The 26,979-nt window shown below is 40.7% G+C and overlaps 1 long non-coding RNA gene across 3 annotated transcripts in view; it reads left to right on the forward strand.

The window, feature by feature from the left end:
• Positions 1-947: 947 nt before the first annotated feature.
• LOC103279299 (uncharacterized) overlaps positions 948-26,979 on the forward strand; it is a 117,611-nt gene continuing 91,579 nt past the window's right edge. The window contains exons 1-3 of one of the 3 annotated variants that reach the window (XR_010000371.1): positions 5,180-12,342; positions 12,532-12,595; positions 25,504-26,217. This is a non-coding gene — a long non-coding RNA (uncharacterized LOC103279299). Of the gene's footprint in view, positions 1,594-5,179; positions 12,343-12,531; positions 12,596-25,503; positions 26,218-26,979 lie in introns of those variants that run through there. The other 2 variants (XR_010000372.1, XR_010000370.1) reach the window with 2 other exon arrangements.

Below are 26,979 nucleotides of genomic sequence, written 5' to 3' on the forward strand. Positions count from 1 at the left end.
TTTGCTTGTGCTTTTGGTGCACAAAGGCAGAAGGGGGTTGGACTCAATGGCCCAAGGGGTCTCTTCAAACCCTCTTTATTATTATTATTATTATTATTATTATTATTATTATTATTATTATTGACATTGAGGCTGGGTGGCCATCTGTCAGGAGTGCTTTGCTTGTGCTTTTGGTGCACAAAGGCAGAAGGGGGTTGGACTCAATGGCCCAAGGGGTCTCTTCAAACCCTCTTTATTATTATTATTATTATTATTATTATTATTATTATTAACATTGAGGCTGGGTGGCCATCTGTCAGGAGTGATTTGCTTGTGCTTTTGATGCACAAAGGCAGAAGGGGGTTGGACTCAATGGCCCAAGGGGTCTCTTCAAACCCTCTTTTTTATTATTATTATTATTATTATTATTATTATTATTATTATTATTATTATTAACATTGAGGCTGGGTGGCCATCTGTCAGGAGTGATTTGCTTGTGCTTTTGGTGCACAAAGGCAGAAGGGGGTTGGACTCAATGGCCCAAGGGGTCTCTTCAAACCCTCTTTATTATTATTATTATTATTATTATTATTATTATTATTATTATTATTAACATTGAGGCTGGGTGGCCATCTGTCAGGAGTGCTTTGCTTGTGCTTTTGATGCACAAAGGCAGAAGGGGGTTGGACTCAATGGCCCAAGGGGTCTCTTCAAACCCTCTTTATTATTATTATTATTATTATTATTATTATTATTATTAACATTGAGGCTGGGTGGCCATCTGTCAGGAGTGCTTTGCTTGTGCTTTTGGTGCACAAAGGCAGAAGGGGGTTGGACTCAATGGCCCAAGGGGTCTCTTCAAACCCTCTTTATTATTATTATTATTATTATTATTATTATTATTAACATTGAGGCTGGGTGGCCATCTGTCAGGGGTGCTTTGCTTGTGCTTTTGGTGCACAAAGGCAGAATGGGGTTGGACTCAATGGCCCAAGGGGTCTCTTTCAACTCTCTTTTTTATTATTGTTGTTGTTGTTGTTGTTATTATTATTATTGCTCGGTGGCCAACTGTAGTCCGGCCCTCCAACGGTCTGAAGAATTGTGAACTGGCCCCCTGTTTAAAAAGTTTGGGGACCCCTGGCCTAGTAGGTTGCAACCTGCATTTCTTGATCCGGGGAGGCCTTGCCTTGCTATTGGTGGCGGAGCCTGTTTTGGGGGATTCCACCAGTCGCCTTGGTCTCGGCGGCACGAGGGAGGTGTTGGCTTCCCCCAGCAGCCGGCAGGGAAGAAAGGCATGTTCATTAAGTGCATTCTCTATGCAACCAGGGGAGAACTCTGCCCGGCCACCGAGAACAGCTTCTCCTTGCTGCCTGTCAAGCCTGACGCTTTAAATCATCCCAGAAGAGTGGATTTACTTTGCAAAGCAGAAAGATGACCAGAGTCTTTGGCTGCTGTCTTTTCTCTGGCATCCTGAAGAAACTGGAAACTGTCCGAACATATGTAGAATGAGAGAGCGAGAAAGAGAAATTTCTTCTTCACTCGTATGCTATTCTTGCTTGAAAATGTGATTATATAACGGAGACATTATGCTGTTGGTTGGATCAAGACAAGCAGGTCAGTACCAGCAAACAGTTAAGTTTTGCAAGCTTTTCCTTTCTTTCCTCCCTTTGAAACTTGCTAACGAAAAGGGATCCCAGCTCTCTGCGGTTTGTTTCCTCAGTAAATGAACTCCTTCAATGCTCAGTTTGTTCAGGATGGTTCAGAGTGAAGGAAGAAACCTATTAGAAGGGGAAAAAAATTTTCTTTCTTCTCCTTGTCAATCAGAGAACTGACTGGGGGTTGGAAAGGTGGATTGGAAAGAAAGGTATCACTTCGTCTTCCTGCACTGAAACCTGGAGTCTTTGCTTTTGACCTGGAAACTTTTGGAAACTTTCCTGAGATATTTAGATGTCTCCTTTTGGTGTTGTTGGACTTTGGCTGCTCCAGTTACTTGTTGCATTGCCAGGAAGATAAAGAAAGGCATCTCTTGATCGCTTCTCCCAACCCCAGACTCCCTTTAGTTGTTGCTTCCCATGCAGCATTCAAGATCTTTCCTGTTTTAAATGCATACTTTAGGACAATACTTTTGCACTTGGTGTGTCAAATTTCACCAAAAAGCTTAGCATGACTTGGGTGGTGTGTCACTTCGAGAAAAAAACCATAATTTTGCAATATGTATAGTTTAAATAACAAATATATATAATCGTAATATATAACTGTATTCGATAAATCAAAAACTATTTACTACCATTATTTCCATGTACAACAATCTATGGTACCTCTTGCAGTTTCCATGCTGATTTCTCTCTATTCTAGTTTCAATGTAGTCATGAATAATGAATAATATAATAATAATATAATAGTAATAATATGATAATATACTACAATAATAATACAATAATAATAGAATATATACGCGTTGCTGTGGCAAAGTGGTGGTGGTATTGGTTAAAAATTGTTGTGTAATTTTTATTTGACGTTATTTGCAATTTTTTATTAATTTTTTTGTAAGTTATATTTTTATTTATTATATTTTATTATTTTCTTGTATTATTTTTAATTATTTTCTGTTATTATAGTATTTTATTGTATTAATTTTTAGTGTTTTTTATTATTTTTTATTGGGTTGCTAGGAGACCAAGTTGGAGGAGCTTAGCCTTCTAAGTGGCAGCAATTGGATAAAAACAATTATTCCTCTCTCTCTAATTAGGACTTGATTTTTCTTTTCTTTTTGTTGTATCAACCTTGAGGCATGGATGATGGGTTGTGTTGTCAAATTTCGAGGTTGGGGGGCCTGTAGTTTTGTTGTTTTGTGGGTCGCCGTGATGCCATCACTCTTTTATATATAGAGAGATATATATATGTAATGTGCATAATTCCCATGGAGTAAACAACAAAACCACTGGACCAAATCACACCAAATTTGGCCACAAAAGACATAGTCATCCAATCAATCTTCATGCGGCAGCATGTCAGCAAAAATGGCTAGGCGTGTCAGTGCTGACATGCGTGTCATAGGTTGGCCATCACTGCTTTAGGATATGTCCTGAAATCAGTGCTTTCGTGTTGATAGAGATAGAATGAGGATTAGAATATCTATGTTTATGTGTGCATGTATCAGTGACAATATATATGCATTAGATGTATACTGGCTTTGGACTGGGACATGCTTTTTAAGTATTTGGCTAAGATCTAGTTCCTACTAAGGAGAGCAATTTTTCTTTGGATTCTACCTCTTCAGACTCCCATTAAACAGGAAATCATTTTGCCAAGTGTATGATTTGAACTTTACCTTTGCTTTGAGATATACCTATGTGTGAGGGTTTCTCTCTCTTTGCTTATCTATGCATGCGTCCATAAAGGTAAAGTTTTCCCCTGACATTAAGTCCAGTCGTGTCCGACTCTGGGGGTTGGTGCTCATCTCCATTTCTAAGCCGAAGAGCCGGAGTTGTCCATAGACACCTCCAAGGTCATGTGACCGGCATGACTGCATGGAGCGCCGTTACCTTCTCGCCGGAGCGGTACCTATTGATCTACTCACATTGGCATGTTTTCAAACTGCTACGTTGGCAGAAGCTGGAGCTAACAGCGGGCGCTCACTCTGCTCCCTGGATTCGAACCTGCGACCTTTCAGTCTGCAAGTTCAGCAGCTCAGCGCTTTAACACGCTGCGCCACCAGGGGCTCCTGCATGCGTCCATACTGAGCCTTATTTCCAAACATGACCTTGGCTAACTCCTTTGAGGTTTGGACTAAAACCTGGAGTGGATTCCATGCCACACTGACATGGGAGCCACTCGCCATTGCTGTTTGCCAGTCATTGGCTGGCATCCAGTTAGCGATATATACATGTCTAAGATCTTCTATGGACCCCCAGTGGCGCAGCAAATTAAACCGCTGAGCTGCTGAACTTGCTGACCGAAAGGTTGGCAGTTTGAATCCGGGGAGCAAGGTGAGCGTCTGCTGTTAGCCCCAGCTTCTGCCAACCTAGCAGTTTGAAAACATGCAAATATGAGTAGATCAATAGGTACCGCTCCGGCGGGAAGGTAACAGTGCTCCATGCAGTCATGTTAGTGGCCACATGACCTTGGAGGTGTCTACGGACAATGCCGGCTCTTTAGCTTACGAACAGAGATGAGCACCAACCCCCAGAGACAGACACGACTAGACTTAATGTCAGGGAAACCTTTACCTTTACCTTAAGGCCTTCTATGCATGAGAGGCCAAAAAGCTCACCATTGCATGATGAACATATTCTACTAATTACCTTACCTTAAGGGAATAATTAATTTTAATTTTAATCTTTTTATTCTGTATTTGCACAACTTCCTAGGAGTGGGTTGGTAGGCTAGTAGGCCGGGATGCTTTGTATCCATACATGGTTTTACTGTATGCATGGGTAAGTGTGTACGTTTTGTATGTTTCACATGTTTTGATATGGTCAGAATTGACTAATCAATAAAGAGTTGTTGTTGTTGAGATATTCTACTAATTGCTAGAGTTGTTCAGGTAGCATGAACTGTGCATTCTTTATTACACTAGCTTTGCCTGGCCACGCATTGCTGTGGCTTATGGGAATCCTTTGTTGGCCAGATGGAATAGCAGTGAATAGCCTTGCAGTCTCAAACCCTGGCCGTTTTCTGGAGTAGCTGGAGCTTTTTGTTGTATGAATGTAGAGGCATGGATGTGGGGTTGTGCTGCCAAGTTTAGTGTTTCTGGGATGTGTAGTTTTGTTGTTTTGTCCTAGGCCAAAATTTCATTACCCTTTTATATATATAGACTAGCTGTGCCCGGCAACGTGTTGCTGTGGCGAAGTATGGTGGTATGGGAAATAAAGTATTGAGGAATTGGTGGTAGTTAAGGTAAAGGGTCTCCTGGGCTGAGTGGGTTGCTAGGAGACCAAGTGAGCGGAGCTTAGCCTTCTAACTGGCAGCAATTGGATAAAAACAATTCTTCCTCTCCCTCTAATTAGGACTTTATTTTTCTTTTCTTTTTGTTGTACCAACCTAGAGGCATGGATGAGGGGTTGTGATGTCAATTTTCGAGATTGTGGGGTGTTTACTTTTGTTGTTTTGTCCGCTGCTGTGATGCCATCACTCTTTTATATATATATATAGATACTAGCTGTGCCAACCACGCGTTGCTGTGGCAAAGTGGTGGTGGTATTGGTTAAAAATTGTTGTGTAGTTTTTATTTGACGTTATTTGCATTTTTTATTAATTTTATTGTAAGTTATATTTTTATTTATTATATTTTATTATTTTCTTGTATTATTTTTAGTTATTTTCTGTTATTATAGTATTTTATTGTATCAATATTTAGTGTTTTTTTATTATTTTTTATTGGGTTGCTTGGAGACCAAGTTGGAGGAGCTTAGCCTTCTAACTGGCAGCAATTGGATAAAAGCAATTATTCCTCTCCCTCTAATTAGGACTTTATTTTTCTTTTCTTTTTGTTGTATCAACCTAGAGGCATGGATGAGGGGTTGTGATGTCAATTTTCGAGGTTGTGGGGTGTTTACTTTTGTTGTTTTGTCCGCTGCCGTGATGCCATCACTCTTTTATATATATAGATATGGCTATTCTGCATGGGGGTCTTGTGGTCCTCATGAAGCACATCTTTCCATGTGGATATTTTACACTACCCTATGGGAATGATACCATCCAAAAGGATTGCCTAAATAACGACCTATTTATTTCAAGAACCAGGGACTTGCAGTTTCTCAAGTCATTCCTGACACACACAAAAACAACAGAGAGATTTTGCCAGGGAATCTTTTGTCTGGGCTGACGTCAAGCTAACAGGGAAGCCACATTCCTTCTGCTCCAGCTGTCCATAGAAACCTCCCGTTCTTGTCTAAAGATTCTGGACTGAAACTTGACTGCCCTCAAAGGTGTGACCTGAACCTCTACCTAATTTATTTCTGTCATGGTGGAGATGGCGGTGGTTGTGAAGAAGGCGAAGAGAGGGCAACGAGTTCAAGATGTGGAGAATAAGTCAATGCTCTATATTCTGGCAACCTTTCTCTATCTTTCGTTCTCCCTTTGTCTCAGTGTTATGGCACATTTCTATAAATATTTAGTCAATGCCTTAGACAAATGCTGACTTAATGGATTGTAACCATTTGGGAAAAAAAGCATTCCAGCCCTCTCTTATTTTATTAATTTCTAACACCCTAGTCCACCAGGAACCTGAAAACAATGCGTATTAAGGTGAAAACATTTAAAATTACAACTTGGCACTTTCAAAACAAAGATTGAAATGAGTTGTTGTATGTTTTCCGGCCTGTATGGCCATGTTCCAGAAGTACAGTAGAGTCTCACTTATCCAACACTCGCTTATCCAACATTCTGGGTTATCCAACGCATTTTTGTAGTCAATGTTTTCAATATATTGTGATATTTTGGTGCTAAATTCGTAAATACAGTAATTAGGGGCCGGGCTGTGGCGCAGCTGGCTAGTAACCAGCTGCTATAAATCACTACTGACCGAGAGGTCATGAGTTCGAAGCCCGGGTCGGGTTAAGCCTCCGACCATTAATAGCCCCGGCTTGCTGTTGACCTATGCAGCCCCGAAGACAGTTGCACCTGTCAATTAGGGAAATTTAGGGACGCTTTATGCGGGAGGCTAATTTACAACACCATAAAACTGCCAGCAAAACATGAGGAAAGGAATGAGGAAGTACAGCCACTACTGGACGGTGAAGCAACAGCTCCCCCTGTGGCCGGAATTGTGAAGCTGGAAAAATGTTAAAAATGCCTCTGAGTCTGTCTAATGTATGTTGTTTGTCTGTTGGCATTGAATGTTTGCCATATATGTGTTCATTGTAATCCGCCCTGAGTCCCCTTCGGGGTGAGAAGGGCGGAATATAAATACTATAAATAAATAAATAAATAAAATAATTACTACATAGTATTACTGCGTATTGAACTACTTTTTCTGTCAAATTTGTTGTATAACATGATGTTTTGGACTTCCATGGCAATTATATGGTCAACTTGAAGACTATCATTGGTCATCCATTGAGACTTCTCTTTAATTACAAATAGTGTCATTCTGCATTCCTCTCTGACAATGTCCATGGCTAGAGTTCATCTGGCTCCATAGTTTATATATATAAACTCGATCCAGGATGTCATAAGTCTGTAAGACCTAAGCAGGACGGTTGAGGACATGTTGACTTGGAGGTCTCTCACTCATTGAGGTTGCCATAAGTCAAAGTCTGGCAGCTCAGAAGGTGGCTTGCTGTCATCCAAATGGTTCCTCCTGGAAGTTTGGGCCAACAATTTTTCTCTGACTTCAGGACATGCTAGAAATGGTCCCATTTCTTCCTGGATGTGAATATTGCAGGACCTTCAGTCCTAAGAGCAATTGCAGCCGACGATCACTCCAAAGAAAGGAGTCTGGTGATGAAAGGCACTCTTGGAAATGCAAATGCCAATTATTTAATATTTTATAAACCTTGAAATTTTAATTTCAGCAGATTTATTTGTCTGGAGAGCATTATGATAGAAGTCTCTCTCTCACAGTCTCGGGCAGCCCAGGAGAGCCCGTGTGACAATATTTCTTTTATACGAGAAAATACTTTCCCTATACTTCACAGATCTATCGTCCCTAACGTCTATATGGAGGGAGGGAGTAGAAGAAAATAACATGGATTTATGAGTCTGGACATGGGGAAGCATATTGCCTTGACTTTCAAACTGATGCAGAGAGGAGCATATTGTCTTTGCTGTGCTTCTTGTTTCTGCCGTCATGCCAAAATACAATAAAATATAATCAGCTTCAGCAGAGAATTCAATGGCCCCTTGGGTCCTTGAAGGTTACCATCCAATGCACAAAATCCACTGAATACTTTCAGTTTCGAAGCCTGGTTGCTCATCTCATAGCTTTAAAGCAAGAGAGAGAAATCTCAGAGTGAAAGAACTGCCTATAATAGGGTGTAGTTATTGTTGTTGTTGTGGGGATGGCGTTTAATCGATCGTGTTAATGATATCACAAATTCAAATTCCATGGCATTTCTAGGGAATATCTCTGTGTCTTAGGTACTACCCTGGCAACCCTACTCTTGTTATATTGTTTTTCTGGCCACATAGTTGGGTGCCCTGATATAACCTCCCCAGATGTGGCATCACCAACAAGTCTCTGTCAGTGAATGCTTGTGGGTCTGTTGGACATGTGGACACTGGATTGGGCTGGATCTAGTCAGATTCAGCTGTCAGTGCCATCAGGGCTGTGGCACAGCTGGCTAGGAACCAGCTGCAATAAATCACTACTGACCAAGAGGTCATGAGTTCGAAGCCCGGGTCAGGTTAAGCTCCCGAGTATTAAATAATCCACCTTGCTGTTTACCTATGCAGCCCGGAAGACAGTTGCATCTGTCAATTAGGAAATTTAGGTACGCTGTATGTGGGGAGGCTAATTTAACTGATTTACAACACCATAGAACTGCCAGCAACATGCCAGAAAGGAATGAGGAAGTACAGTCACTAGTGGACGGTGAAGTAACAGCTCCCCCTGTGGCCGGAATTGTGAAGCTGGAAATGTTAAATGCCTCTGTGTGTGTCTATACTGTATGTTGTTTGTCTGGTGGCATTGAATGTTTGCCATATATATTATGTTCATTGTAATCTTCCCTGAGTCCCCTTCAGGGCCGGCAGAACGTTGGATAAGCAAATATGTTGGATAATAAGGAGGGATTAAGGAAAAACCTATTAAGCATCAAATTAGGTTATGATTTTACAAATTAAGCACCAAAACATCATGTTATACAACAAATTTGACAGAAAAAGTAGTTCAATACAAAGTAATGCTACGTAGTAATTACTATATTTATGAATTTAGCACCAAAATATCATGATGTATTGAAAACATTGACTACAAAAATGCGTTGGATGATCCAGAATGTTGGATAAGCGAGGCTCTACTGTATATCTTTCATATTATATAATAGCAGCTCTTTCATGCCACTTTAACTGATATAGTTGCATGCTATGAAATCCCAGGATTATTGGTTTGGTGAGGTCCTGGAATTCTTTACAAGAGAATTTCAAATTCTTGGCAGACCTGCTATTACAAGATTTTGTAGGTTGGATTATGTAGGATCGCCATTCAGTTGTGTGACTTCAAGACCCCTCAAGATGAATCAATCACAGAGATTTCTTTAAAAGGTTGGTGTAGAAGAGTATTACCATTTATGTGTTTTAGATGAAATTTTTATCCTCTATTGTTGTTTATATTGATATATTGTATTATTATTGTATTATCTTTTTATATTGTGATTGTATTGTGTTGCTTATATTTTGTTTTTATGTTGTTTGGGCCACTGCCCCATGTAGGCCGCCCCGAGTCCCCGTGGGGAGATGGTGGCGGGATATAAATAAAGTATTATTATTATTATTATTATTATTATTATTATTACTTTTGCCTTCTTCTAAGGCTGAGAGATTGTGACTCACCCAAGGGGAGTTGCCATGGCCAAAGGGAGTTTCTAACCGTGGTCTCCAGAGTTCCAGTCCAACACTCACACCATTATACCACACTGGCTTTTGTGAAAATGCTAATACTAGTGCCTTTTGGACAACTTTTCAGGGCCTATTTGGCTGCCAAAGATGTTGTGAGTGAAAGAGATGAGATGTTACTACGCTTTAAAGTAGCTCTCCAAAGTACTGAAGCCCATTTCCAGAACGGTACTTTGGATAGCTCCTCCGAACCTTGGATTCAAACTCAGGGTGCAGCTACACCAGGCATGGGCAAACTTTGGTCCTTTTGGACTCCAAATCCCACAATTCCTATAAGCCTATAGGCTGTTAAGAATTGTGGGAGCTGGAGTCCAAAATTTATTTATTTATTTATTTATTTACAGTATTTACCGTGTTTGCCCGAAAATAAGACACTGTCTTATATTCATTTTTGCTCCCAAAGATGCTCTAGGTCTTATTTTCAGGGGATGTCTTATTTTTCCATGAATAATAATAATAATAATTTTATTTTTGTACCCCGCCACCAGAGGGACTCGGGGCGGCTTACAGATATAAAACCAGCATACAGTAATATCAAATACAAAAACACACAAATAAATTTAAAAGGCATTAAAAATCACAATCATTATGAAGAAGAATTCACATTTATTGTTGAACAAAAACATGAACATTTATTATATACTGTACAGTAGTTGTCATCATAAACCAGCATAACCAGACAAACTGTGAAGAATTTCATGTTACTACCAATATTTCCATGTACAACACTTTATGGTACATACATTTACCGATCCTGCATGCTCTGGTGTTCTGTTTGGCAGGCATGCTTCCAAACAAAAACTTTGCTAGGTCTTACTTTCAGGTGAGGCCTTATGTTTAGCAATTCAGCAAAATGTCTACTAGGTCTTATTTTCTGGGGAAGTCTTATTTTCGGGGAAACAGGGTATATTCCGCCCTTCTCACCCCAAAGGGGACTCAGGGCAGATCACATTGCACATTGCACATATAAGGCAAACATTCAATGCCACAACATAGAACAGAGACAGAGACAGACACAGGCACCGGCAGGCCTCGAACTCATGATCTCTTGGACAGAGTGATTTGTTGCAGCTGGCTGCTAACCAGCCTGCACCACAGCCCAGCCTGGAGAGCCGAAGTTTGCACATGCCTGAGCCACACTGTAGAATTAATGTAGTTTGACACTCCTTGAAATGTCATTATTCCCTACTATGAATGGAATGGGATGAGGCACTAACCTGCTCTGGCAAAGAAGGCTAAAACTACGACTCCCATGATTCCATAGCAATGAGCCATTCAAGTGTTACCAAACTGTATTAACTCTGTAGTGTCGATGCATCCTAAGAGCAAATTAATTGCCCTCACAACCTCTGCCATAGATGTGGGCGAAACGTCAGAAGAGAATGCTTCTGGAACATGGCCATACATCCTGGAAAACACATAACAATCCAATTGCCCCACCGATTTAGAAGTTACAGTAGAGTCTCACTTATCCAACATAAACGGGCCGGCAGAACGTTGGATAAGCGAATATGTTGGATAATAAGGAGGGATTAAGGAAAAGCCTATTAAACATCAAATTAGGTTATGATTTTACCAATTAAGCACCCAAACATCATGTTTTACAACAAATTTGACAGAAAAAGTAGTTCAATATGCAGTTAGGGGCTGGGCTGTGGCGCAGCTGGCTAGTAACCAGTTGCAATAAATCACTACTGACCGAGAAGTCATGAGTTCGAAGCCCGGGTCGGGTTAAGCCTCCGACCATTAAAATAGCCCCGGCTTGCTGTTGACCTATGCAGCCCCGAAAGACAGTTGCATCTGTCAAGTAGGGAAAATTTAGGTACGCTTTATGCGGGAGGCTAATTTAACTAATCTACAACACCATAAAACTGCCAGCAAAACACGAGGAAAATAATGAGGAAGAACAGCCACCAGTGGACGGTGAACCAACAGCTCCCCCTATGGCCGGAATCGTGAAGCTGGAAAGATGTTAAAATGCCTCTGTGTCTGTCTAAACTGTATGCTGTTTGTCTGTTGGCATTGAATGTTTGCCATATATGTGTTCATTGTAATTCGCCCTGAGTCCCCTTCGGGGTGAGAAGGGCGGAATAGAAATACTGTAAATAAATAAATAAACGGGCTGGCAGAACGTTGGACAAGCGAATATGTTGGATAATAAGGAGGGATTAAGGAAAAGCCTTTTAAACATCAAATTAGGTTATGATTTTACAAATTATGCACCAAAACATCATCTTATACAACAAATTTGACAGAAAAAGTAGTTCAATACGCAGTAATGCTATGTAGCAATTACTGTATTTACGATTTTAGCACCAAAATATCACAATGTATTGAAAACATTGACTACAAAAATGCGTTGGATAATCCAGAACGTTGGATAAGTGAGACTCTACTGTATTAGTTTTTGCCTTTGACTATTGCTAGACTTGCATTTGTTTTTCTATGGTTTTGGATGAATGGACTTCATACGTTTCTGAACCCCGCAACACTTTTTGACTAAATATTGCATTGAGATGTATGTATGATGGGATAACAACATCATTTTTTGGTTTTTAGTGCTTTTCCAGGAATGGGATGAGAGGACGTACTTTTTGTCTCATTTCAGCCACTTTCCGCTCTGAACGTATAAGATGTTGAAGAGTAATATCTCAGAAACGCATAGTGATTACTTGAAACCTGATTTGTGTCTTTCAGCTTTTGAAAGCTGAGGTTCACATCTTGAGGGAATGAGGGAAAGCATTTGAAGTTTTCTTTATACACAATATGCCCCATAGCAGATCGACAGTACAGATCAAGGGAGCAGTAAGTAGATTTATTCACTGGAAATGTGTTCAAATTATCCAGATAGATGAGGCATGCATATTTAATTCATGGCCTTGCGTGCGCTTCTCAAATGTTCCCAAGAAATAAAGGTGTCAAATCTTGGAAATGAAGCTTTCTGCTTGCAACATCCCTGACCTTTTTTTCTTTTTCTTCTTCGGCGGCTTATAGCATCTACTGGAACACTCAAGAGGTTTCTGCTAAAAAGCCACCGAAATAATTTAAGAGGATGGAGGTACGGACTGACATGAAAAGATTAAAAGTGCGACAAATCTGGGGTTTGATTAAGTGACAACTTATGGGAAATCAAAGAAAGGGTTGGCCGCAATAAGGAATTTAACACCGACATCCACAACCGTGTTTGCATTCAAAAGGTTTTAAAGACATCCGATTGTAAGTCTTCATGCAACATTCGGACTGGACTCTCTTTTCCTGATGTCTGTTCCAGCTTCCAATTAATCCCAAATCCAGTTATACCTGTTTTCAATGAGGTTCGCTTTCATTAATCTGTGCTATAGAACTACATTATCACTTATTTTAGGTATTATATTTTCTCCAATGCAGCTGCGTATTTTATTCATTTATTTTTATTTACAGTACAGTAGAGTCTCACTTATCCAAGCCTCGCTTATCCAAGCCTCTGGATGAGGGGTCCCCAAACTTTTTAAACAGGGGGCCAGTTCATGATCCTTTGGACATTGGAGGGCCGGACTATAGTTGGCCACCAAGCAATAACAACAACAACAACAACAACAACAACAACAACAACAACAAAAGAGTGTTGGAAGAGACCCTTTGGGCCATAGAGTCCAATCCCCTTCTGCCTTTGTGCACCGAAAGCACAAGCAAAGCACCCCTGACAGATGGCCACCCAGCCTCAATGTTGTTATTATTATTATTAATAATAATAATAATAATAATAATAATAATAATAATAATAATAATGAGGGTTGGAAGAGACCCTTGGGCCAATAATAATAATAATTAATAATCATAATAAAAAGAGGGTTGGAAGAGATCCCTTGGGCCATTTAGTCCAATCTCCTTCTGCCTCTGTGCACCAAAAGCACAAGCAAAGCACCCCTGACAGATGGCCACCCAGCCACAATAATAATAATAATAATAATAATAATAATAATAATAATAATAATAATAATAATAATAATATAAAGAGGGTTGGAAGAGACTCCTTGGGACAAAGGGACCCCTTGGGACAAAAGGCACAAGCGAAGCACCCCTGACAGATGGCCACCTGGCCTCAATGTTAATAATAATAATAATAATAATAATAATAATAATAATAATAATAATAAGGGTTGGAAGAGAAGAAGAGACCCCTTGGGTCATTTAGCCCAACCCCCTTCTGCCCTTGTGCTGTGGGGGCCGGATAAATGGCTTCGATGGGCCGCATCCGGCCCCCGGGCCTTAGTTTGGGGACCCCTGCTCTGGATAATCCAAGCCATTTTTATAGTCAATGTTTCAATATATCGTGATATTTTGGTGCTAAATTCATAAATACAGTAATTACTACATAGCATTCCTGCATATTGAACTACTTTTTCTGTCAAATTTGTTGTATAACATGATGTTTTGGTGCTTAATTTGTAAAATCATAACCTAATTTGATGTTTAATAGGCTTTTCCTTAATCCCTCTTTATAATCCAAGATATTCGCTTATCCAAGCTTCTGCCGGGCCGTTTAGCTTGGATAAGTGAGACTCTACTGTATTTATATTTCGCCATTCTCACCCCAAAGGGGACTCAGGATGGATTAGAATGAACATATAATAATAATAATAATAATAATAATAATAATAATAATAATAATAATAATAATTTTATTCTTATATCCCACCGGCATACAAACGTAGAACAAAAGTACAATAACATCAGCAACACAACAAAAAACACTTGAAAAATTAAAAAGACATAAATAAAATTACAACCATTAATAAAAATGGCAAACATTCAATGCCATCAGACAAACAACACACAGTATAGACACACACAGAGGCAATTTTAACATTTCCAGCTTCATGAGGGTATGCTCGATTCCGGCCACAGGGGGAGCTGTTGCTTCACCATCCACTAGTGACACCGAGTGCTGTACTTCCTCATTCCTTTCCACGTGCTGCTGGCAGTTTTATGGTGTTGTAAATTAGTTATATTAGCCTCCCCGGCATAAAGCGTACCTAAATTTCCTAGTTGACAGATGCAACTATCTTTCGGGCTGCTTAGGTAAACAGCAAGCCAGGCTATTTAATGGTCGGGCGCTTAACCCGACCAGAGCTTCGAACTCATGACCTCTTTGTCAGTAGTGATTTATTGCAGCTGGTTACTAACCAGCTGTGCCACAGCCCGGAGTAAGGATATATTGAACTCTGTGTTGTGTAGTGGTTTGTGTACTGGACTCTATGAAACCAGGGTTTGAATCCTTTCTTAACTCTTGAAACTGACTAAGTGACCATAGGTTACAATCTCTCAGCCTCCCAGGAAGACAATGAACCAATCTTGCCAAGAAAATCCCATGGCAAATTCATCTCAAGGTTGCCATAAATGAGAAACAACTTGAAAGCATACAACAATGGCATTGCACCGAAATATGCTGGTATTTTGGTTCTTATTTCTCTACTTTTGATTCCATCCACCAATTGAATATGGCTCCCAAGAACATATCTGGCATTCAGTGTCATCCTTAAGTTGACATGTGTTCTTCAGCTTTGCTTATGTTTGTCTTCTTGTTGACTTATGGCAACCCCATGAATTACACTGGCTTTTCTAAGGCAAGGCATACTCAGAAGTACCTTTGCCAGTTCCTTCCTCTGGAATATAATATTACTTTCTTAACTATGGAACACATATTTTTGGTTTCATGTAGCAGTTCTACCTAGGTAAAGGTAAAGGCTTCCCCTGATGTTAAATCCAGTCATGTCCGACTCTGGGGGTTGGTGCTCATCTCCATTTCTAAGCCAAAGAGCCTGCGTTGTCCATAGACACCTCCAAGGTCATGTGGCCGGCATGACTGCATGGAGCGCCGTTACTTTCCCACCGGAGTGGTACCTATTGATCTACTCACATTTGCATGTTTTTGAACTGCTAGGTTGGCAGAAGCTGGGGCTACTAGCGGGTGCTCATTCCGCTCCTCAGATTTGAACCTGTGACCTTTTGGTCTGCAAGTTCAGCAGCTCAGCATTTTAACACACTGTGTCACTGGGGCGCCCTAGCTGTTCTCCCTAGGAATTTGCTAATTCCTCCAGTTGATGATATGGTATGTTTCCCTTCAACATTATGACCAAGTTGCTTTGGAGGACCTAGCAAATTCCAAGAGAGAATGCCTCTAGGAAGTTCTAGATCCTACAGTATGACTCTTTGGTTTGCTGGGATTGAAATTCAGGCAATGTATTGGTACCTGAAATCTGTGGTTTCAGGTAATCACTGTTTGGCCAGGAACATATCCTCTGTGCCAACAGCACTTGATATTTGTTGACTGTCTCCTATCCAAATACTAATCAAAGGCGACACTGTTTAGCTTCTCAGATTAGACAAGATCTGGTGCCTTTAGGTTACTCTAGAACAGTGGTTCTCAACCTGGGGTCCCCAGATGTTTTTGGCCTACAACTCCCAGAAATCCCAGCCAGTTTACCAGCTGTTAGGATTTCTGGGAGTTGAAGGCCAAAACATCCAGGGACCCACAGGTTGAGAACCACTGTCCTAGAACAATATCTACTTTTCAAGTATCTAACCCACTTACCACTTCAATATGAGTGGACCAATGAATCTAGAGCAGGGGTCCCCAAACTAAGGCCCGGGGGCCAGATGCAGCCCTCCAAGGTCATTTACCTGGCCCCCGCCCTCAGTTTTATAATATAATATTTTATATCAGTTTTAATAATATAATATATTGTATATACATATAATATTGATAATAATCTTATGTTATACAATATAATACTAGTAGTAATACCATATAATAATATTAATTATATGTTATATATTACATATTATATAATAGTATAGTGGTATAGTTCAATATAGTAATATATAATCCTAATATTGTGCTATGCTAATAATATAATATATTGTATGTACATACAGCTGCTCTGAGTCCCCTTCGGGGTGAGAAGGGTGGGATATAAATGTAGTAAATAAATGCAGTAAATAAATAATTAATTTTAGACTTAGGCTCGGCCAAAGTCTGACATGACTTGAAGGCACACAACAACAACAACAATCCTAATTAACTTGACTATCTCATTGGCCAGTAGCAGGCCCACACTTTCCATTTAAATCCTAATAGGTTTATGTTGGTTAAACTTGTTTTCATTTTTAAATATTGTATTGTTCTTTTGTTGTTGTTGTTGTTGCACTACAAATAAGACATGTGCAGTATGCATAGGAATTTGTTTGTATTTTTTTCCAAATGATAATTCGGCCCCTCAACAGTCTGAAAGATTGTGGACTGGCCCTCTGCTTAAAAAGTTTGGGGATCCCTGATCTAGAGGAAGCTTTGGCCCAAGCTCCAAGAGATCTATCCAAGGTGCTAAACCTATTTTCGGAGTAGAGTTCAGCAGTTTGGATAACCTGTTTGACAAAGTGGAAACTATGGATAGTCACAGGGTTGTTGTATGTCTTTCGGGCTGTGTGGCCATGTTCCAGAAGCATTCTCTCCTGACGTTTCGCCCACATCCTTCCCTTACTTAGTTTATCCATACCTCACAACCTCTGAGGATGCCTGCCATAGATGTGGGCGAAACGTCAGGAGAGAATGCTTCTGGAACATGGCCACACAGCCTGAAAGACCTACAACAACCCTGTGATCCCGGCCATGAAAGCCTTCGACAACATATGGATAGTCAATTTGAAGTGTGGACAAACACAGAGTGAATTCATAATCCCACTGAGATGGAAGAGCTCCAACCACCAATGCTGGTAGGAAGAGCTAAGCTAAGTCAGATATGTACAACCTTGGTCTTTGAAAGGCGATTAGAATTTGCTCTAAGATATAGTTTCTCAGGTTGATTATTGTGATTTGGGTCCAGGCTATTCCAGGTCGGAGAAACAAGCATATGCCTTTTCTCAAAGACTCCATTTGGCACCTTTCTATCCCATTATTAATAATGATTAGTCAAATATGCTGTCTCTGGGCGCAAAATGGAAACATTCCAGAATGTATATTTAGTGAGGTTTCAAGTGCAAGTTTGTGTGTGTGTTTGCATCTCAGATGTGAGAAGCAAACAGTGTGTGTAAGACAGGAATACTGAGTGTGTGCCGAGGGCATCCAGGGAGTGGTTTCCATAGGAACAACAAAAAAAAAAGAACGTTCGAAGGCCTCCCCTAAATCAATTTGATAAACTCATATCATTCTCTCAAATGGCAAATGTAATGGGCAGCAAAGGCGGAAGGAGGAGGGTGACAGTGGATGTGGAAATCTGGCCTAATCTGAGCGCCCTGTGTTTTATTTTATCTTTAGTTATTTATCTACTTTAAATATTTTCACACTTCCTGCCTTTCAGTTAGATACTATCAACCAATTTAAGAAAAATGATTAAAATAAACAAATTTAACACGACAGTGGGCACATGAATTGAGAGAGTAAACAAAGAACCCGAGAACAAAAGTGGAGCCAAGCCAAATTCAGTGCATGCTTGGGAAAACGGAGGATAATAAGAAGGTATAAGATGAAATGGGCAACTGGGCTGTACTGGCACTCTGAAATGCACAAAAAATGATGTAACAGTGTTGCTGCTCTTCATAGTTTGCTGTAGTTATTGTTTATTGCTGCATGGTTTCAATTCATTCCCAATTTATGGTGACCACAAGGGAAGCCTGTCATGGGGTTTTCTTGGCCTGATTTGTGCATTTGTCTTTTCCATCTTCTGACGCTGAAAAATTTCAACTTGCCTAAGATCCTCCCATGGTTTTCCATGGTTGGGTGGGAGTTTCAGCCCTAGTTTCTCTTGTGATAGAAAGACTTGTGACTTGAAGGAACACAACAATACAAGCAAGGGCTATCTATGGCTAAAGGTCAGAGTGGCTTGATATTACTTCCACAAGGAGATACATCAATGAAATGTGTCCCCGTTTGCAGTAGTGGAATGGATACATCTTTGGTCTGATCCAATATGGTTCTTCTTAAGTAGACCGAGGAAGACCTTTGCTGGTGTTGCTCCAAGGAGACATGCCAAGGAATGAGTGAATAGAGGTCCACCTTAATGAGAAAGGATGTGGTTTGCTTTAGTGATGCCCACTCTTCCTGTATAGGGTTTCCATGGTAAGATTAGTCCAGATGGACTTTGCCTTCCTCTGAGGATGAGAGTGTGTGACTTTTCCCACAGGGCTGTCTATGGCTAGAGGTCAGAGTGGCTTGATATTACCTCCACGTTTGCTGTAGTGGAGTGGATATGTGTTTGGTCTGATCCAATATGGTTCTTCTTAAGTAGACCCAGGAAGATCCTTGCTGATGCTACTTCAAGGAGACATGCCAAGGAATGAGTGAATGGAGGTCCACCTTAATGAGAAAGGGTGTGGTTTGCTTTAGTGATGCCCACTCTTCCTGTATAGGGTTTCCATGGTAAGATTTGTCCAGATGGACTTTGCCTTCCTCTGAGGATGAGGGAGTGTGACTTTCTCCACAGGGCTGTCTAAGACTAGAGGTCAGAATGGCTTGATATTACCTCCACAAGGAGATACATCAATGAAATATGTCCCCGTTTGCAGTAGTGGAGTGGATATGTCTTTGGTCTGATCCAATATGGTTCTTCTTAAGTAGACTCAGGAAGATCTTTGCTGGTGCTGGTCCAAGGAGACATGCCAAGGAATGAGTGAATGGAGGTCCACCTTAATGAGAAAGGTTGTGGTTTCCCATTGAGTGATATGCAGTATTCCTTTATGGGAAGATCTTTGCTGTTGCTGCTTCAAGGAGACATGCCAAGGAATGAGTGAATGGAGGTCCACCTTAATGAGAAAGGATGTGGTTTCCCATTGAGTGATGCCCACTCTTCCTGTATAGAGTTTCCATGGTAAGATTTGTCCAGATGGACTTTGCCTTCCTCTGAGGATGAGAGAGTGTGACTTTCCCCACAGGGCTGTCTATGGCTAGAGGTGAGAATGGCTTGATATTACCTCCACAAGGAGATACATCAATGAAATATGTCCCCATTTGCAGTAGTGGAGTGGATATGTCTTTGGTCTGATCCAATATGGTTCTTCTTAAGTAGACCCAGGAAGATCTTTGCTGGTGTTGCTTCAAGGAGACATGCCAAGGAATGAGTGAATGGAGGTCCACCTTAATGAGAAAGGATGTGGTTTCCCATTGAGTGATGCCCACTCTTCCTGTATAGAGTTTCCATGGTAAGATTTGTCCAGATGGACTTTGCCTTCCTCTGAGGATGAGAGAGTGTGACTTTCCCCACAGGGCTGTCTATGGCTAGAAGTGAGAATGGCTTGATATTACCTCCACAAGGAGATACATCAATGAAATATGTCCCCATTTGCAGTAGTGGAGTGGATATGTCTTTGGTCTGATCCAATATGGTTCTTCTTAAGTAGACTCAGGAAGATCTTTGCTGGTGCTGCTCCAAGGATACATGCCAAGGAATGAGTGAATGGAGTTCCACCTTAATGAGAAGGGATGTGGTTTCCCATTGAGTGATACCCAGTATTCCTTTATGGGAAGATCTTTGCTGTTGCTGGTCCAAGGAGACACGCCAAGGAATGAGTGAATGGAGGTCCACCTCAATGAGAAAGGATGTGGTTTCCCATTAGTGATGCCCACTATTCCTTTATGAGAAGATCTTTGCGGGCGTTGCTTCAAGGCGACATGCCAAGGAATGAGTGAAAGGAGGTCCACCTTAATGAGAAAGGATGTGGTTTCCCATTGAGTGATGACCACTCTTCCTGTATAGAGTTTCCATGGTAAGATTTGTCCAGATGGACTTTGCCTTTCTCTGAGGATGAGAGAGTGTGACTTTCCCCACAGGGCTGTCTATGGCTAGAGGTCAGAATGGCTTGATATTACCTCCACAAGGAGATATATCAATGAAATATGTCCCCATTTGCAGTAGTGGAGTAGGTATGTCTTTGGTCTGATCCAATATGGTTCTTCTTAAGTAGACCCAGGAAGATCTTTGCTGGTGTTGCTTCAAGGAGACATGCCAAGGAATGAGTGAATGGAGGTCCACCTTAATGAGAAAGGATGTGGTTTCCCATTGAGTGATACCCAGTATTCCTTTATGGGGTTTCCTTGGCAAGATTTGTCTAGATGGACTTTGCCTTTCTCTGAGGATGAGAGAGTGTGACTTTCCCCCAAAGTGTGAGAACTTGAATCCTGGTCTCCAGAGTCATAGTCCAATGCTCAAACCACTACACCATGTTGCCTCTGTTTTACACAAGGAGCGTTTTAAACTCTTACAGTATCCAAAAAGTTTAATTGAAGGGAATGCAAATTCCTAAATAGTAGAACCTTTCGAATTCTTCCCTTAAGCCACATCTCAGTAGTGCTTCTCTCTCTCTGTCTCTCTCTCTCTCTCTCTGTCTCTCTCGTTCTCCCTCTTTTCCCAGAAGACCCTTTTTTCTCTTTCTTTTGAATTCTGAATTTTATCAGCAATTCTTATGCTAACAGGGGTCAGGAGATGAGAAGTTTCTCACGTTACACATGAAGCTCCTCATGAATAATGGCCCATATCACCTCTATTGTCTGGCACCAAACATAAGCAGCTAGACATAAGGCCAGAGGAGAAATGTGAAAGCGCTGAATGCGCCAGAAGGGTCCGAGCGAAAGCTGAGAGAGAGAGGGTAAGAGAAAGAGAGAAAGTCTGGCAGGGAAACAAATGCAAGGTGGAGCAGATGGTAATTTGGGGAAGAAAAGGCCGATGCGTTGAGCAGATTAAACTGTTGAGCAGCCAGATAATGAAACACATTATCTACTTTAGAAGTACCTTGAAGTCTTCGGTGAAGGATTAAAAGAGGGGCAAAGGAAGAGCACTGTAGCCAAAATAAACTGCAGATTGTTATTCCCCAGATAGTTAAATAGATCACATTGGGCTTTTCAGGGCACACAGGTGTCTGTGTGGGTCAGACAATACGTTGTGGTGCTTGTCGTCATGGCCCAGAGCCTGTCTCCCTATTTCAAGAAGGTTGCATTCAATGGCACCTTCCCTTTTTCAGCAGTGTCCGAAAATGCTTTCTTCTTGAAATGACTTGTCAGCAATTGAATGGAGAGGAGAGGAGTTGATCTACTGAGTTGTATTGCCCTTCCTTCCTTGCTCGGTTTAATTTGTTTGTTTTGTGACATCCTCATGAAAGTTCTCCTTGGTTACGTAGCAGCTTTTCAGGATGTGATGTTTTGTTGCCTCGGATCTCACAACAGGTCAATGCTGGAGGGAAAAGAAGCAGCAAGTCACCTCAGAAAGAACCTAATTCACACATCCTTTTGAGGAGACAAAATTTTTGTCTATACTTAGGTTCCAAAATCAGTAAAATACAATAAAATCCTCAGGTGTTGTATGTGTTAAACTCTACAGACTTAGGAACCAAGCCTGATCTACATGAAGGCCAATAGAACTTCCTTATTTATCTTCTGGATCATCTGATAAGACAGGAGCCCCCAGTGGCACAGTGGGTTAAACCCTTGTGCCAGCAGGACTGCTGACTTGAAGGTTGGGGTTTTTTTTGTTTTTTCGTGTCAAGAGCAACCGGAGTTGCTTCTGGAGTGAGAGAATTGGCTGTCTGCAAGGACGCTGCCCAGGGGACGCCCGGATGTTTTGATGTTTTACCATCCCTGTGGGAGGTTTCTCTCATGTCCCCGCATGGAGCTGGAGCTGATAGAGGGAGCTCATCCGCGCTCTCCCCGGGTGGGATTCGAAGCCAACCTAGCAGTTCAAATGCATGCAAATGTGAGTAGATCAATAGGTACAGCTCCAACGGGAAGGTAACGGCGCTCCATGAAGTCATTCCGGCCACATGACCTTGGAGGTGTCTATGGACAACGCCGGCTCTTCGGCTTAGAAATGGAGATGAGCACCAAGTCCCAGAGTCGGACACAACTAGACTTAACATCAGGGGGAAAACCTTTACCTTTACCTATGATATTACTTATATGAACTGTTGTTTTAATGTATTGTGTCAGGCATTGAATTTTTGCCTATTTTGTAAGCCGCCTTTAGTCCCCTCGGGTGAGAAAGGCGGGGTAGAAATGATGTAAATAAATAAATAAATAATTCTCCCAGAAGTGGCCACAGAGTTGTGTTGAAGGACCTAGCAAAGTCCTAGAAGTGATACCTCTGGGAATCTCTAGGTCCTCCAATGCAGTTATGTGATGGAACCTAAAGTGAAGCAATTCAATGACGTTCAGTCCTATTTGTGGTTTACATAACCACTGCCTGGCCAGGAATGTGTCCCCTGGATACGGGGGGTATTGCTATATTTCTAAATGCTCAACTGAGTTTGAGTAAACGTAAAGGTTTCCCCTGACGTTAAGTCCAGTCATGTCTGACTCTGTGGGTTGGTGCTCATCTCCATTTCTAAGCCGAAGAGCCGGCATTGTCTGTAGACACCTCCAAGGTCATGTGGCCACTGGCATGACTGCATGGAGTGCCGTTACCTTCCTGCCGAAGCGGTACCTATTGATCTACTCACATTGGCATGTTTTCTTTTTTTTTTTTTACTGATTTTATTTATAGTTATAGTGATACAATAAAAAACGAGAGTCGCATGTGATTACAAAATATTAACGGATAAACAATAATTGGAAGAAAAAAAAGAAAAAAAAAAACAAAACAAAAAAAGGATAAGGAGAATATATAGGACTCTGATTTCCCTCGACCCTCCCTCCTCTCTCTGGATTCCCTTCCAGCTCCCCTGCTCAACATTTTTATTCTTACTTTCCCAAATTCTTTCCCGAACCCTTTTCTAAGAACCCGAGAGTGTCATAACAGTTTCTGTTTCTACATTTCCAGTTTTCTTTTCTTTTTCCTTGATATATTTATTTAATTTATCCCAGTCTGTTTTTGTATCTGTTTTTACTGAAATTATCTGTGTTAATGTGTCCATATTTTTTATATCCATCAGCTTCAAAAGCCATTGTTCTAATGACGGCGTTTCTGCTGTTTTCCAGAGTTTCGCAATCGAGATTCTGGCTGCACTTGTCATGTATATAAACAATTTTTCATTATTTGTGTCCTTGAAAAAGTCTGTTAGCCCTAGTAGAAAGTATTCCGGTTTTAGGACTAATTTTGTTTGTAGTATAATCTCCATTTCCTTCTGTACTATTTTCCAAAACCTTTTTACCTTCTTACATCCCCACCACATGTGAAAGAAGTCTCCCTTCTCTTTCTTACATTTCCAACACTTATCTCCATTCTTGTTTTTATTGATTTTTGCTATTTTTTCCGGCGTTATGTACCACCTGAAAAAGATTTTGTACCAGCTTTCCTTTAACTGTGTTGAGTATGTATATCTTATTTTTTTTTTCCAGCACCTTTCCCATTCCTCCATGCTTATGGTATGTCCGATCTCCCTAGCCCATGTGGTCATGTTTTCTTTTACATAAACCTCTTCTGTTTCCCAGATCAATAACTGTTGATATAACATTTTGATAATTTTCTTCTCCATTTTTAAGATTTTGTCCCATGTTGTATCATTTCTCTCAAATCCTGTTTGATTATCTATTTTGAAACCTTCCATGATCTGCCAATAGTTTAGCCAAGTTATGGATGGTTCTAACTGTTTTACTTCCTCATATGTTTTTAGTCTTGTTCCGTAATTATCTATTTTTATTAGTTGTTTATATGTTAGCCATCTTTCTCTAGGAATCTCCCTCATATGCTCTGACTCTAAGGGAGAGAGCCATAATGGTGTCTTACAGTAGAATCTGTTTTCATATTTCTCCCATGTTGTTATTAATGCCTTTCTTAGATAATGATTGCTGAAGTTTTTTTCTTTGTGACCTTTCCTTTTCCACAAGTATGCATGCCATCCTTTGTTTAAGTCTTGGCCTTCTAATGCCAATATCCTTGCCTTCCGTAGGCAGGCCCACTCCTTTACCCATTCCAAGGCAGCCGCGTCATAGTACAGTTGCAGATCGGGGACTCCCAGCCCTCCTCTGCGGATATCATCTTTCATATATAGATACTTAATCCTTGCTCGTTTTCTGCCCCATATGAACTTGTTAATTTCTCTTTGCCATTCGTCCAAGGTTTTTTTGTTATTCAGAATGGGTAGATTTCTGAAAAGAAATATTGCTTCAGCTAGTATCTTCATTTTTATAGCGGCAATTTTTCCTAACATGGAGAGATGTAAACCATCCCACCTTTCCATTTTTTTTTTCATTTCACATTGGCATGTTTTCGAACTGCTAGGTTGGCAGAAGCTGGAGCTAACAGTGGCCGCTTCCGCCGCTCCCGGGGTTTGAACCTGGGACCTTTCGGTCTCCAGCTCAGTGCTTTAATGCACTTCGCTATTTATGACAATGCTAGAAATTGTAGACTAAAGGAGAATTTAAATTGGCAGGGAGGAAGGCAATATTGTTATGGGGCAATGCCCTCATGTTGCCCTTCTTTGAAGCGATATCTCTGATGAGAGCTCCACTATCTGCTCTTCTTTAGCAGAATAATAATAATAATAATAATAATAATAATAATAATAATAATACTTTATTTATACCCCGCCACCATCTCCCCAACGGAGACTCGGGGCGGCTTACATGGGGCCATGCCCAAAACAGTACAATATAGCAAAATATAAAAACAACATATCATAATACAATTAAACAATACAATAAATAATCATGTACAGTGCAACACAAAATAAAAAAAAAACCAAAAAAAAAACCAAAACAACAACAACAACAATATAACAGGGCATGTGCAAGGCAATGGGTGAGGCTGGTTCTCCCACTCCTTTAACATGGAAGATTTGGTTAGAGAGATTTGGCTGGAGAGAGTGAGGAGGAGCCATTCCTGTTAGAGAACACTCTTCCTCCCCACCCCGGATCAAATCTCTCCCCAGCCGCCCAAATGATTAAAGGGCTGATATTTGTTGTTATCCTTTTTCTGGTCACGTTTTGCCATCGGAACTACTCAGCGAATTAATAGGTACAGAAATGCAAAGCTCTGTTCTTATTACATGCTATCGATCTGATTGCAGTGTCATTAATGGACAGACTCGGGAAAGGTGATGGATGGATGGCACGGATCTGGGCTCCACGTTTTTCGCCTTGGTGGAGCCCCGCAGGAGGAAAGCTGCGCGGAACGGATTGAACCACACACAGAAACAAAGACATATTTTTGGTCTGGCATGAATTATTTGTTCGTTGTCAGACTTTTCAACCGCATTGAGAGACAGGCACATTGAGAAGGGAAAATCCTGAATGGCAATCCATTTGAAATATTTTGTATATACAGTAGAGTCTCACTTATCCAAGCCTCTGGATAATCCAAGCCATTTTTGTAGTCAATGTTTTCAATATATCGTGATATTTTGATGCTAAATTCGTAAATACAGTAATTAGAACATAACATTATTGCATATTGAACTACTTCTTCTGTCAAATTTGTTGTCTAACATGATGTTTTGGTGCTTAATTTGTAAAATCATAACCTAATTTGATGTTTAATAGGCTTTTCCTTAATGCCTCCTTATTATCCAACATATTCACTTATCCAACATTCTGCCAGCCCGTTTATGTTGGATAAATGAGATTCTACTGTAGTACTAACGGTGCTGGATTTCTAAATATCATGGTGATTTATTTTCTAATTTAAAGAAGCAGAGTCAGCTAGACTATGATTTTGGGTTAATTGTCTTTCCCCATTTCTCTCCAGATACCTTGTTTTCCCGAAAATAAGACATCCTCTGAAAGTAAGACCCATTTATTTATTTATTTATTTACAGTATTTATATTCCGCCCTTCTCACCCCAAAGGAGACTTAGGGTGGATCACATTATAGACATATAGGGCAAACATTCAATGCCCATACACAAATAGAACCGAGACAGAGACAGACACAGAGGCAATTTAACCTTCTCCTGAGGGGATGTTCAATTCTGGCCACAGGGGGGAGCAGCTGCTTCATCATCCACTGTGACGGCACTTCCTCATTCCAATGTCATAAATTAGTTAAATTTGACTCCCCACTTTATAAGTGGTACCTTATTTCCTACTTGATAGATGCAACTGTCTGTCGGGTTGCTAAGTCAGCAACAAGCAGGGGCTATATTTTATTTTTTAATTGACAGGTGCTCACCCCGCCATGGGCTGGCCTCGAACTCATGACCACATGGTCAGAGTGATTTATTGCAGCAGGCTGCTCACCAGTTTGCGCCACACCCCGGCCCCAAGTAGAGGTTTTGCTGAATTGCTACATATACGACCCCACCCCAAAGTAAGACCTAGCAAAAAAATTTTTTGGAAGCATGCCCGCCAAAAAGAATACCAGAGCATGTAGGATCAGTAAATGTACGTATTATAGATTGTTGTACATGGAAGTACAGTAGACTCTCACTTATCCAACATAAACGGGCCGCCAGAATGTTGGATAAGCGAATATGTTGGATAATAAGGAGGCATTAAGGAGAAGCCTATTAAACATCAAATTAGGTTATGATTTTACAAATGAAGCA

Source organism: Anolis carolinensis, unplaced genomic scaffold (genome assembly GCF_035594765.1).
Source record: "Anolis carolinensis isolate JA03-04 unplaced genomic scaffold, rAnoCar3.1.pri scaffold_8, whole genome shotgun sequence".
Lineage (NCBI taxonomy): Eukaryota > Metazoa > Chordata > Lepidosauria > Squamata > Dactyloidae > Anolis > Anolis carolinensis.